Here is a 13,376-nt window from a genome sequence, read left to right on the forward strand (position 1 = left end):
CGGAGAGACCTGATTTGAGTAACAACTCTCGAGAGACTTCCTCCTCTTTGTGAAAATAAGTGGTAGTTCCTGTAACGGAGAGCGCTATGCTGTGAACTTTAAAGTACTTAACACCGAAGTCCGTGACGACCCTCAGGAGGCCAGTGTAGTGGGGAGGCTGGTGAGCGTGGGCCGTATCTGTGGGCACAGTTCTCATCGGCGGGGCAGGGGCCCGGCCCTCCTCCAGCCTCAGGCGGCCTGGTCTCCAGCAGGGCTCAGGAGCTGCCCCCAGCTCTCCAGTCGGTGGTCGGGAGAGACCTAGGTAAGATTTATTTGAAATATATGGAAAAAGGTGACACGACCTTTGAGATTTGGGGTACCTTGGGTACGCTGAGGGGCTTGGACTGGATACTTTGAAAACTGAGACAGGCGTTTTAATTTTCAGTTCTGAAATCCGAGTCGGTCATGTTCCACGTTGTCATTTGACTGAGTAGGTGGTCTTGAGAGATGGGCTGGCCCGTGGTCTTTCGGTGCGCAGAGTGTAGATGTAGAGAGGTCGCCGGTTTCTGTCGCTGTGGCTTTGGGTTGTGTTTCTCGTGGTCTGCCTGTGAGGCCAGCCTGAGGAAGGCCCTGCAGTTGTGTTTCCTCGGCCAAGGGGGTTGTAAAAGGTCGCCCTCGCGCTCGTGAATTGCTCTGGCTGCCAGTGTGAGCTCCTGGCGGGCGAGTCTGATTCGGGACCTGGTACCGCGCCGATTTCCCCAGCCACTGCTTGTCTTGGTGTGGACGCAAAGGAGCAAAGGTTTCATCGCGCTTGTCCGAGTCCCTCGTGGGCGTGAACGGTTAGGCCCTCAGGGTGAGATCGTGTCCTTGGCTGTAAAAGTCAGTCTTTCCCCTTGCGGGTAAGAGTGCTGAAATATTTAGTGAGTTCCTACTTACCAAGCGTTCTTTTTATCTCTGGTCTGTGAGAAATGATTACTCTGGAGAAGAGGAAAAACAGGATGGGCTTTTCCAGCTTACTGGGCATGGAATGGTGATTTCCCTCAACCCCACCCCGTCTGTAAACGGAACGTCCATGACTCATGGCTCAAACCACACAGGCACTCTTGTGAGGCGTGCTCGGTGGGAGGCCAGGGTGGGGGGGTGGGGGATGGAAGCGGGTGGGCTGGCGACCCTCTGTGTTCAGCCAGAAGCTGTCCAGCTGCCTCTGCGATGGACTTCTGGAAAGGACAGTGCGCCTTCTCACACGTCACGTGCACACTTTTTTCTTACTGCACACTTTCTGTTTGTGCCAAAATAGTGTAATCTATTCAGCGCAATAAACGCAGCCGTGAACTGCAGCCGTTGATGCTCTGATGTTGTGGGTACGGCAGGTGCTTTCTGTCACATAAGATTTCAGTATTAGCACGAGGCTGGGTCCCCGGCTCTCACGTTCCTCTCTCTTTAGCCACGTGCTTCTCATTCATATGTCCCTTTGGAATATTTTCCTTGTTACTTGTCCCTGAATCTTGTTTAATTTGTACATCGCGCTCTAGAACTTGTGCCCAGTGTAGTGTTTTAAAGAGATAAGTGTCTGCTTTACGAAGATGATTTTATCACCACGCCTGAGACCTTTTAATCATAAATAAGAGCATTTCTGTGTTTGAAGTAATACATCTTTAAATCAGTGACCACGGGTGTCTGATTATTCACAGATGTCTACTTGAAAATGACCACCAGTTCATGCAGGGCAGTCACTGGGACAGTAGAAATTCATCCCTCAAAGCCGACGGGGGCGGATGGGAAACCTGCATATCTGATGGGGACCTCACTCTAGTTTCCGGTGAGGATAATGTTGGACGTTAATAATGTAATCATGCAGCACGTGTGGACAACCTAAATATACTGCGTGTTTATGATAGAAAGATTTTTCTAGGAAAATTGATAGTCTGTTTATTTGAATATACCCTAGGTGACATTGTGTAATGGATATCAGTAGAAATGAAACATGTGCCTGAATTTACTTGACAATTTAACACAACCTAAGAAAGGTACTAACTTTAGAAGTATCTGGTTTTCCTTGATTTAAGTATACTCGAGACCCTGTCACGTGAAAGGCCACATTGCCAAGATTGACTTGTCAAACAGTCATTGTTCAATTTTATTTATTTGTGGCTTACTCTGACAAAAAGGGGTGTGTGTTTTTAAACATTTTATCCATGAAACTTTTCACAGAACACATTATCATTTATTCTGATGATTTAACAAACAGAAAACTAGCCTTTGCTTACAAGTACACATATACCAGTTATATGGAATTGAGTGGAATTTTGCATTTCATTGGTAAATTCTGCTCACTAAACTTTTCGTTCAGTTGTCATGGCAACTCTGTTCCTTCACAAGTTGAAGACAAGTTAGACGTTAACCTGCTTGTTCCTCCAGAGATGAAACAGGTGTTGATTTAGGATGTGTTAGGAAGCAGCAGCAGTCTAATACGTTCTGCCTTTAACACCTTATAAATACTTCAGATTGCCAACTGTGGTTCCCTGGTGTACCCAGAAAATTGGACATTTTCTTTTTTCTAACTTACAGTTGAAACCTTTGGGGTGATGGGGAACAAATGTAGTGTATTTGATTCCATTTAGCTCTTAATTAACTATTCTCATTTACTCAAGTTCTCTTATAAAACATGATTGAGAAATAGTAACAAGAATATCATTTAAATTTGCCGCTTTAAGCATACATTTGAGTAACTGAATGAAACAAGAAAATGTCCGTGTTATGGTTAGATTTGGGAATTCTTCTAATCCTAGCCCTCTTGTCGTGGCTGTAGTGCTCAGTGCAGGGCTTGGCAGGAGGTTGCACTTAATAAATACTTGTTCAATGAATGAATGAATGAATGAATACGTTTAAGAGTTTTCCAAACAGATGATCCTTAAAGATTCTCTGGTATTCCAGAATCTGACCTCTTGTTATATTATTCTTTTTCTTGATGTTTCTGGCATGCATATTGTCATTTTTCAAAGGAATCTTGTTATAGACAACACAGTTTCCTTCTTTCCATTAATATGAATGACTTGTTTTTTTGGTATCAAAATCATAAGGTAAATACTCTAAAGGGACCTGCCCTCTCCTCAAAATAAAAAAAACAAACCTAAAAAAGACACTTAAGTAATATATCTGAGACTCAGTTATAAACTCCCACAGCTGTTGAAAGCAAGCAACCTATAGAAGAAGTATTTTATTTAAATAATCTCTGCGAACCTCTGAAATTACCAGCTGTGTGTTGATAACTGTAAAACTGCATTCTATACCTTTTAGATGCCTTGAATTTTTGTGTGGCTTGTTGAACTGAAATACTTGATGGAATGAAATTAGCTAAGCGGTTGTTTCAAATAGAAGATGCAGCTCACTTAGTTCTGAAAACGATGTTGGTACTGCGAATCTCGCAGAGACGGCGTTTGCACGCTACCTGAAGTAAGCGCTTTAGAAAAAGGATGGAATTGTCGCTGCTTTGCAGCTGAGAAACTCACTTAAAGATGGGTTTGTAAATCTGACATGTTCTTTAGGAAGAGATGGCCCAGACCACGTGTCATTGGTGATGGCCTCGGAGGCGAAGAGGGGAGCCACGGGCAAACATCTCCCTGGCGTATCAGCCGGTGACTGTTTGCTTTAGGTTGGCACATTGAGTGAGGGAGTTGCCAGGGCCACAGCAGTGAGCAAAAGGCCAAGAAGGGCACTTGGTCCCTTCCACGCGTGCAGGTTTCCGTGGAGACCCTGAGAGCACGGGCACTGGCCAGTACCACGTGGTCTTGAGAAACGGCTCACAAATTAAGTTATGATTTTGTTCAAGATTATTAACTTTTCAGTGCACCTGATTAAAAAGTCAAACAGTATAAAATGATATACATTGAAACATAAGCCCCTCATTTCACACCCCTAATCTCTCTTCCCAAGGGCCACCCTTATTATACCAGTTTCTTTTAGTGTATCTTTCCAGCAATATTCGATGCACATACAAGAAAAAACATTCTCTTTCATTCACAGCAATGGTAGTTGCTGTACACACCATCCAGCGTGTTGCTGATAGTTGCCCGGCTTCCACTGAGTGAATGTGTGTGGAAGACTAGCTCAGTGGCTGTCAGGTCTGGCTGGACATTGCAGGGACCCAGCAAGGTTTAAATGCCCAGACCATTCTCTGAGATCCTCATCTCATTGATCCGGGCTGCCTACAGGTCTGTCGTTACGAACACCTCCCTGCCACCCCCCAGGTAATTTTAGTGGGCAGACAACTACACGAAGTTTAACCGGTCCCCTGTTGACGGATGTTTAGATTGTTTTCAGGCTTTTTTGTTAGAGATGGTGAACTTCCTGGTCAGAAGATGCTTATTCAGAAGCTCGAGTATATTTCTAGGGTCAGGACCCAGGGTGGCATTTCTGCCTAATCGCTCTTCAGAGACGCTGTACCTCCTTACACGCCTGGCAGCATCACGTGAGTGGCTGTTTAGTGGAGGTGACTTAAAGTGCCCGGAGGAAGCTGTGCTGGGGGGTGGTGGCGAAACCCGGACCCTGCCCCTCGCTTGGTAGCTGCTGACCCCTTGTCTAGCTTGTTCTAGATTTAAAAGGAAAAAGTTCTCTGCATGAAGATGTTAAAAAAAAAGCAAACAAACTTTCATGCATGGAGATGTTCTTTAGACATTATTGTTATAATGATAAATATCTAAAAGGAATTATAATAGTTGTCTAACAGCAGGAAAGTAGCTAAACTGCGATGTTTGCTTCATAGGATACTGTATGATGGCTAAATGATTATGAAGACTGTATTAATATAGTCACATTGTGTTTTAATATAATATATAAAATATATTCATGTATGTTTAATATGTCAACAAGTACATTAAATACTATATGTTAAAATATGTTAATTATAACATATTATATAATATACATATATAATGTAATACATATATACTATGTTATAATTAATATACTCACATTTAATATAACATAATCAAATGTTTGATATGATAAATAAAAAACCCCAAATCAATTGGTACCTACAAGATGAATATGTTAGTAAAGTATATAAATGTATGACCAAGGACTAGAAAGGAAAACAGAAAAATACAAGAGTTGATTCGATGGGGTAATGAACTTGTGGATAAATATCCTTTAAAAAAATTTGTTTACTGTTATAAAATAGCGTGGGCAAAAAATAAAAAATGAGAAAAAATTCTTTTGTAATGCAAGTAGCCATTTGTGACTTAAAAGATGTATTTTCATGTTGTAAACCTCATTAACTGGTGCACGTATTCTGGGCTGTGTATGTAAACAGCGTCTCTGCAGTCTTTTAAGACGCCTGTAAGTAGCTGCTTCTCCGGAGTGTTTACGGAGCCCCTCGCAGTGTTTGTGGAGGAGGGACCTGCACCGCGTGGCATTTGCTTACATCATCTCGAAGTTACCCTTTGAGGGTGGGTGTTTCATTAGTTAATTTATAGATATAAAGTTGTAATAATTTACAGATGAAAACTGAGGCTTGCTGGAGACCACTGTGTGGGTAACTAGTGGTGCCGGGAATTCTAACCCACGTCGGTCCGTGGTCTGTATTCCGTCTCTGCAGGTGAACATCTGAAGTTCCTAAGAGGCTGATGGTCTGTGGGGTTTATAAGGAAGTATGAGGTCTAACTATTATTTCTCGGGGGCTTCCATTTTAACTGTGCAAACGATAGGTATTAAGTTTAAAAAACTAACCGACACTACAAAGCAGTAAGGAGTTCAGGACCAAGTCTCTACGGTCCTGTTGAGATGTCAGGCAGGAGTGAGGGCTCTTTAGTCCGGCTGCTTCAGGGCAGGCTTTACCCAGGAGCTGGGATCTGATGGGTAGGACTCGGGTGGAGAGGATGAAGACGACGCTTACCTTGGAGGTGTTCCTGGGTCAGGGAATGGGCCGGATTCTTTGAAATAAGAGCGCTCCTGGGAGGCAGGGCCCACGGGGGCCGGACTGTGCAGGGCCTTGCAGGCATTATTCCTGCTCGGTTTTAAACTGAGGTGGCCCCGAAGAGTAGGTGAGCGTCCTCGGTCTACACTTTGAGGGTTAATAGAAAGAGTAGAGACTCCGGTAGGGTCTGTATTCTTGAGTCAAAGCCGGCTCTCCCACTTACCACGTAGGGCGCGTCGTCTCTGAGGGTTCTGTTCCGTAAGATGGGTGTAAAACGGCTTTCCTTGCACGGTTCTGAGGGCTGGAGATTACACACGTCAGTTACGCCTGGCGCACAGCGCTCGGGGCCCGCTGGGCCTGGGGTCCGCGGCAGCGCTCGTCACTCTCAGAGGCCCGCGTGGCGTGTCTCTGCCCGCAGGTGGCTTGTCTTCCTCAGGAGGTGGCGTTCCCTCTCGGCGGGCACTGGGGGCCCCCGCAGGTGTCTTGCCTTCCTCAGGAGGTGGCGTTGCCTCTCGGCGGGCACTGGGGGCCCCCGCAGGTGTCTTGTCTTCCTCAGGAGGTGGCGTTGCCTCTCGGCGGGCACTGGGGGCCCCTGCAGGTGGCGTGTCTTCCTCAGGAGGTGGCGTTCCCTCTCGGCGGGCACGGGGGGCCCCTGCAGGTGTCTTGCCTTCCTCAGGAGGTGGCGTTGCCTCTCGGCGGGCACTGGGGACCCCCGCAGGTGTCTTGCCTTCCTCAGGAGGTGGCGTTGCCTCTCGGCGGGCACGGGGGGCCCCCGCAGGTGGCTTGTCTTCCTCAGGAGGTGGCGTTGCCTCTCGGCGGGCACTGGGGGCCCCCGCAGGTGGCTTGTCTTCCTCAGGAGGTGGCGTTGCCTCTCGGCGGGCACGGGGGGCCCCCGCAGGTGGCGTGTCTTCCTCAGGAGGTGGCGTTGCCTCTCGGCGGGCGCTGGGGGCCCCCGCAGGTGTCTTGTCTTCCTCAGGAGGTGGCGTTCCCTCTCGGCGGGCACTGGGGGCCCCCGCAGGTGTCTTGTCTTCCTCAGGAGGTGGCGTTGCCTCTCGGCGGGCACGGGGGGCCCCCGCAGGTGTGAGCGCGGGCGGCTGTAGCAGCAGCGCAGCACAAATGCCTTCCCTTAACTTGGGGGCTGGGACCCAAGTTAGTGCAGTTTTACCGTGTGTGATATCCCTTAGTCTCCCCTCATCCGCAATCCCAGGACTCTCTTATCTCCAAAGGGAAGAGACCAGAACGGACACGAGCCAGCAGTGTCGCCTGTGCTTCCCCTCCCAGCCCGCGGCGGAATCCACACTGGGTAAGCCTAGCACACGTAGGGAGCGCGCTCTCTCTCTTCGTAAATAAAGACTTTCTTGAGGGCAGTTTCAGGCGTCCAGCAGGACTGAGAGGACGGCCCCGGGGTTTCCCCCGCACCCCCTGCCCCGCGCATGCGTCACCTCTCCGGTTATCGGCGTCACTCACCAGCGCGGTCCGTTTCTTAACCGATGACCAACTGCGTCCACGCACCATAATCACACAAAGCCCCTAGCTTACCTTGGGGTTCCCTCTTGGTTCACTCTTGTTCTGTGAGTTTGGACGAATGTGTAATGACACGTGTCCATCATGATAACATCATACGGAGAATTGTCATGGTCCTGAAAACCCTCTGTGCTCTGCCTCCTCGTCTCTCCCCAACCCCCAGATATCTCTCTCTCTAGCTCAGGAGCTCCTTTTTTCCCCCAAAGCAGTTTCCCGGTAGTTCTGCTTCCCGTATTGATGAACGGTTTCCTAAAATGCAGGCCTGCGCCAAGGAGAGGAGATTGCGCTTGAACACGAGTTAGATTTTTACAAGCAGGAAGGGGGAGCAAGGGGAAAAGAGAGAGAGGCGTTTGTCTCAGAAGCTAGACGAAGGGAAACCTTGCAGTTGCCCCGTAATCTCATCGAACTGAAGCGCTAAGCCCTGGTCCTCACTGTAGCGGGCCTCGGGGGTTGCAGTTCGGAAAGCCCGCGCCCTCCGCCTCCTCCCGCTGACGCTGTCAAAGGCCACCTGGCTCCTGCAGATGCAGCCGCGTCCGCATTTCACAGTGCGTTCAGCATCGCGTCTTCCTTCCTCCAAGCCGCCTCCCTTCAGGCCAGGCGGCGCTGGACGTTGCTCTCGCGGCTGATGCCTGCCTGCTGCTCAGATCCCTGCATCGAGGCTGGAGTTTTACAGCCTGGACCATAAACGTCGGTACTGTGTTTCACACGGTGGTGGCCACGTGAGTTGCCCTGAGCTTGCCTTGACTGCTAGCACGTTCAGTAGCTGTTTAACAGGAAGGTTCTTTTCAGAATTACGTCAAAACGAGCACTTGATTGCTGCGGTCCAATCAGCAGACCGTAGTAGGTGACGTCCTGGGGGTGACAGTCTTGCTGTCCATCGTATGTTAGGCCCGAGCTCTCTCCCTGTGTTTTAGAAGCCTTTGTGCGCAGGGCCCTGGGCTTCCAGGACCCCAGAGACATCGTTGCGGGGTGGAGGCACGGTTATCCTCGAGGATAAAGTAACAGGATCGCTGCTCTCCTTCAGAACAAATCCCAAAGTATTGTTAAACTGTCAGCTGTCACCCCCCTGCTCAGAAGACTCACCTTTCCTTCCCATCCTGGACGTATTCGGGCTGCAGGACTTTGGCCACCTCTGCCCTGAGCACTGGGGCAGGCAGGCTTCACAGTTCTTTTTTTTGCCAGCTCACATTCTCAGGGAGGGTCCTTCCTCACCATCAGGTTAATTCCCTGTGCCCTTTAGGGGGGCAGAGGAAGAGGTCTTTGACCTACACTGGTTAGGCTCTGAGATCCTCACGGCTGGAATTCTCCATCCGTTCCGAGCCCGGTGCAGTCCAGCGTTCCAGGATGTAAGGCTGAGACCGGGAGTCAGAGCTCAGCAAGTGATTCTGGGTTTGTCTGTCCTCCCCTGCGTTCTCTGTAGGTAGCTTCCCCGGGGGACCTAACTGGCATGCGTGGAGGACCGTGCGTCAGGCGTGTGTCAGAGGAAAAAGGGACAGGAAGTGGGAGGGACAGGGGATCGTAAACAAAAGGAGTAAAGAATTCTCAAAAAGGAGCGACATAATATATAAAGTAACTTCCAGGGCTTGAGCCAGAGTAACCTGGGCGAACGGTAGCATAGTTAATGCAAGTAGGGCAGTTACAAGGAGAAATGACTTGAAAAAAGGAACGCGCGTGTTTGTTTCTGCGCGTGAATTTGAGGTGCAGCTGGACACCCCAGTAATGACGTTCAGGAGACAGTTTAGGCCGGTATTTGCCAGAGGGCCTAGGAAATCCACATCTCTCTCTTAAGACTGTTCTTCTTCTTTCCTTTTTTTTTTTTGTAATTAAAAAAAATTGAGGGACTTCCCTGGTGGTCCAGTGGGTAAGACTCTGCACTTCCAATGCGTGGGGCGTGGGTTCGATCCCTGGTCAGGGAACTAAGATCCCGCAAGCCCCGCAGCCAAAAAATAAAAAATAAAGAATAAAAAAGATAAAATTGTGGGAAAAAATTGAAGTATAATTGGTATGTAACATTATATTAGTTTCAGGTGTACAACACGATTCTCTATTTATATATGTTGTGAAACAGTCACAGTAAGTCTAGTTACCATCCGTCACCTCACGTAGTTATAAAAAATTTCTTGTCACGAGAACTTTTAAGACCTGTTTTCTCAGCAACTTGCAAATATGCAATACAATGTTAACTGTAGTCACCATGCTGTACATTACAAGACTTTTCTTTTTCTGTTCCCTCCCTCAGAGTTACTTTTGTCCAAATTCTGTTTGCTCTTCCCAACCCAGTTCGGATGCCCCCCAACTGTCTTGAGCCCTGAGAGGGCTCACCCTCCCAGCTCCTGCACTTCCTGTTTCTTTGTTTTGTCTTTATGGCACTGACAGCGTTCTACCAGCTGGTGTTCTAATTATCCAAACACAACCAGATTCTACGGTAAGTGCAGGGAACAGAATATATCGATATACATCCCTGTAGTGCACTGCATAGCATTGAGAACACTGATTGGAGCTCAGTCATGTTTAAATATATTTATTTGAGCCTGTTTTTTTTTTTTTTTTCCTCAGCTAGTATCACTACTTAGAGGAATATAAATTGATTAGCCATTATATAAAGTTCCTTTTTGTGCATAAACTTACCTCTTTAAAGCTTTAAGGACGTCTCCCCGCGCTTACATTGCAGAATTTAACCAGTAAGTGTGTTTATCCCGTCGTGCCTCTGACTGTGTTCACCCCCTTTTTCTTCTTTCTTTTCAGTTACAGGGTTACGTAATTTTTCTTCAACCTTAGAGACTCTTCTCTATAGACCGTTTTATCTTTCTCTATACTAGTTCCAGTTTAGATTTCTAAGGTTCACTGCCAAGAAACATATGATGTATTCTCTTAAGGATATACTTTTTTGAGAGCCTGGGTTTGTCATAAGCATAGCTTGAATGCCGTCATTCTCTAAACTGACCAGACCTTTGCTCAAACTAAAACTCGTGTACCATTTACTTATCTGTTTGTTTGTCCAAAGAACCTGAAAGGGCTTACTGTGTGTTCCCCTTTAGTTGGGCATTTTCCTGCTGGAAACGTTTAGTGCCGTAGATGCACGTGGCCCTACCCCTGGCCAGCCTCTCCCTCAGACCAGCCATGAAAATGTTGAGTTCGCTCTTTGCGCATCACTGAAAAGACCACTCTGTTTATACTGCTCCTTCCAGAGAAATGTTTGTTTACGCCTACTTCTGTTTTCTGGTCCTAATCCAGATCTCTGTCCGAGATAAATATCTTACTGGCTTCACACTGTTTTATCCTCGTAAAAACAAGTGACCAGATACCTGTGGTTCGTAGAGTGAAAATGTTAATGGCAGGTGAGTCTCGGATGAATAAAGGAACGCTTGTTCTGGATTCTCATGGCCACAGTTTAAAAACACAAGCCACCGAAGTTTACTAGTGCATGGATTATATACACTTACAGCTTCAGGAACAGACGTCTGTTCCTCCCATTTGAATTTTGTGGATGTCAGTTTTGAAATGAGTGGGCCAACTAGGACTTGAGAGCATTTTATTTTTTATTTTTTATTTTTAAAAAATATTTAATTAATTTATTTTCCTTATTTTTTTGGCTGCGTCGGGTCTTAGTTGCGGCACACGGGATCTTCGCTGAGGCATGGGGATCTTTCATTGCAGCGCTCGGGCTTCTCTCTAGTTGTGGTGTGCGGGTTTTCTCTTCTCTAGTTGTGGCGTGCCAGCTGCAGGGCGCATGGGCTCTAGTTGAGGTGCGTGAGCTCAGTAGTCGTGGCACATGGGCTTAGTTGCCCTGTGGCATGTGGGATCTTAGTTCCCTGACCAGGGATTGCACTCGCGTCCCCTGCATTAGAAGGCGGATTCTTAACCACTGGACCACCAGGGAAGTCCTGAGAGCGTTTATTTCACCCATAAATTGTGGCTGTCTTCACATAGTGGTGAGAGTTGACAGTGGTTTTTACTTCCCAGAGAACACATCTTTGTTTGGGAAGAAGCTCCGATAGTCACCCTCTGTAGCCTTTATTCCTTGAGAGTCTTGTTCCATCTCCTAAAAAAGTAGTGACAAGTTCCCTGGTGTCAGAGGTATTGCAGTGTTTTTTTTTTTAAATTAATTTATTAATTTATTTATTTTTGGCTGCGTTGGGTCTTCGTTGCTGCACGTGGGCTTTCTCTAGTTGCAGCGAGTGGGGGCTGTTCTTCGTTGCGTTGCACGGGCTTCTCATTGCAGTGGCTTCTCTTGTTGCAGAGCACGGGCTCTAGGCGTGCAGGCTTCAATAGTTGTGGCTCGCGGGCTCAGTAGTTGTGGCTCGCGGGCTTAGTTGCTCCGCGGCATGTGGGATCTTCTCGGACCAGGGCTCAAACCCGTATCCCCTGCATTGGCAGGCGGATTCTTAACCCCTGCGCCACCAGGGAAGCCCCTGGTCTTGCAGTTTTGATCTCTGGGGCTTTCCGTCTCCTTTTGACTTTTTGTGGTTTCCTCCTCATGATGCTATACCCTTAATTTGCCATGTTATCAACTCGGATGAGGTAACTTCTCAGTGGGTTGTGGGCACAGGAGACACGAGGGGGAGAGATGATTTTCTTAGCACTGCTTCTCAAGGCCCGAAGGTTTCTTTTAATCCCCAAGTCTGTGATTTGATCTTTACATCTGACACAAGAGCACCTGTGGCTCCAGAAACCTGGAGGTGGGGAGACCATCGGGCATTGGAGCATCTTGTACTTCGACGTTGCTGCGAAAGCCCCACCCTGAGTGCAGCTGGCCCAAGGTCCTCTTACTCGAATCATTTCTTTTCCTTGGCAAAGACAAAGACACGGCTTATTTAGCCCTGGAAATGTAGTGGTGATGGTTTCAGAGTAGAAACAAGCCGTGCTGGAGGTTTAGAGTGCTGCAGTTAGGAATCACATTGCCATGTAAACCGATTTCCCCCATGGGTTTCTTTTCTAAAAATTGGGGTGAGAGAGAGGTGCGTATTGGTTACGTGTGCTGCTGGGCGTTAAAGACCAGTGTTTCAGAGAGAGTACACTGATGAGACGGACTTAACTGTAATAGTTCACATTACGTGGATTTTGTTTTCCAAAGTGGTTACATTTATTTCACACAGCAGGTCACAGGCCCCCTGACCAGGGTGCTGGGTGCCCGTGCAGGGAGAGCCGGGTCGGGAACACAGACCTCTGGGCTCCTGCATTGCACTGTGGCCAGTTTTCGTCCCTACAGATTTGGCCGGGTCCCTTTTTTTTTTTTTTTTTTAATTTTTATTTTATAGTGGAGTATAGTTGATTTACAATGTTGTGTTAGTTTCAGGTGTACAGCAAAGTGATTCAGTTATACATATACACATATCCATTCTTTTTCAGATTCTTTTCCCTTATAGGTTATTACAGAATATTGAGCAGAATTCCCTGTGCTCTACAGCAGGTCCTTGTTGATTATCTATTTAACACATAGTAGTGTGTACATGTTAATCCCAACCTCCTAATTTATCCCTCCTCCCCTTTCCCCTTTGGTAACCATAGTTTGTTTTCTATGTCTGTGAGTCTGTTTCTGTTTTGTAAATAAGTTCATTTGTATCATTTTTTTAGATTCCACGTATAAGTGATATCATATAATATTTGTCTGTTTCTGATTTACTTCACTTTGTATGATAATCTCTAGGTCCATCCATGTTGCTGTAAACGGCATTATTTCATTCTATTTTATGGCTGAGTAGTATTTCATTGTATATAGGTACCACATCGTCTTTATCCATTCCTCTGTCGATGGACATTTAGGTTGCTTCCATGTCCTGGCTATTGTAAATAGTGCTGCGGTGAACATTGGGGTGCATGTGTCTTTTCAAATTATGGTTTTCTTTGGGTATATAAGCCCCGGAGTGGGATTGCTGGATCATGTGGTAGCTCTATTTTTAGTGGTTTAAGGACCCTCCATGCTGTTCTCCACAGTGGCCGCACCAGTTTACCTTCCACC

The sequence above is a fragment of the Balaenoptera musculus genome, chromosome 5 (assembly GCF_009873245.2).
Source record: "Balaenoptera musculus isolate JJ_BM4_2016_0621 chromosome 5, mBalMus1.pri.v3, whole genome shotgun sequence".
NCBI lineage: Eukaryota > Metazoa > Chordata > Mammalia > Artiodactyla > Balaenopteridae > Balaenoptera > Balaenoptera musculus.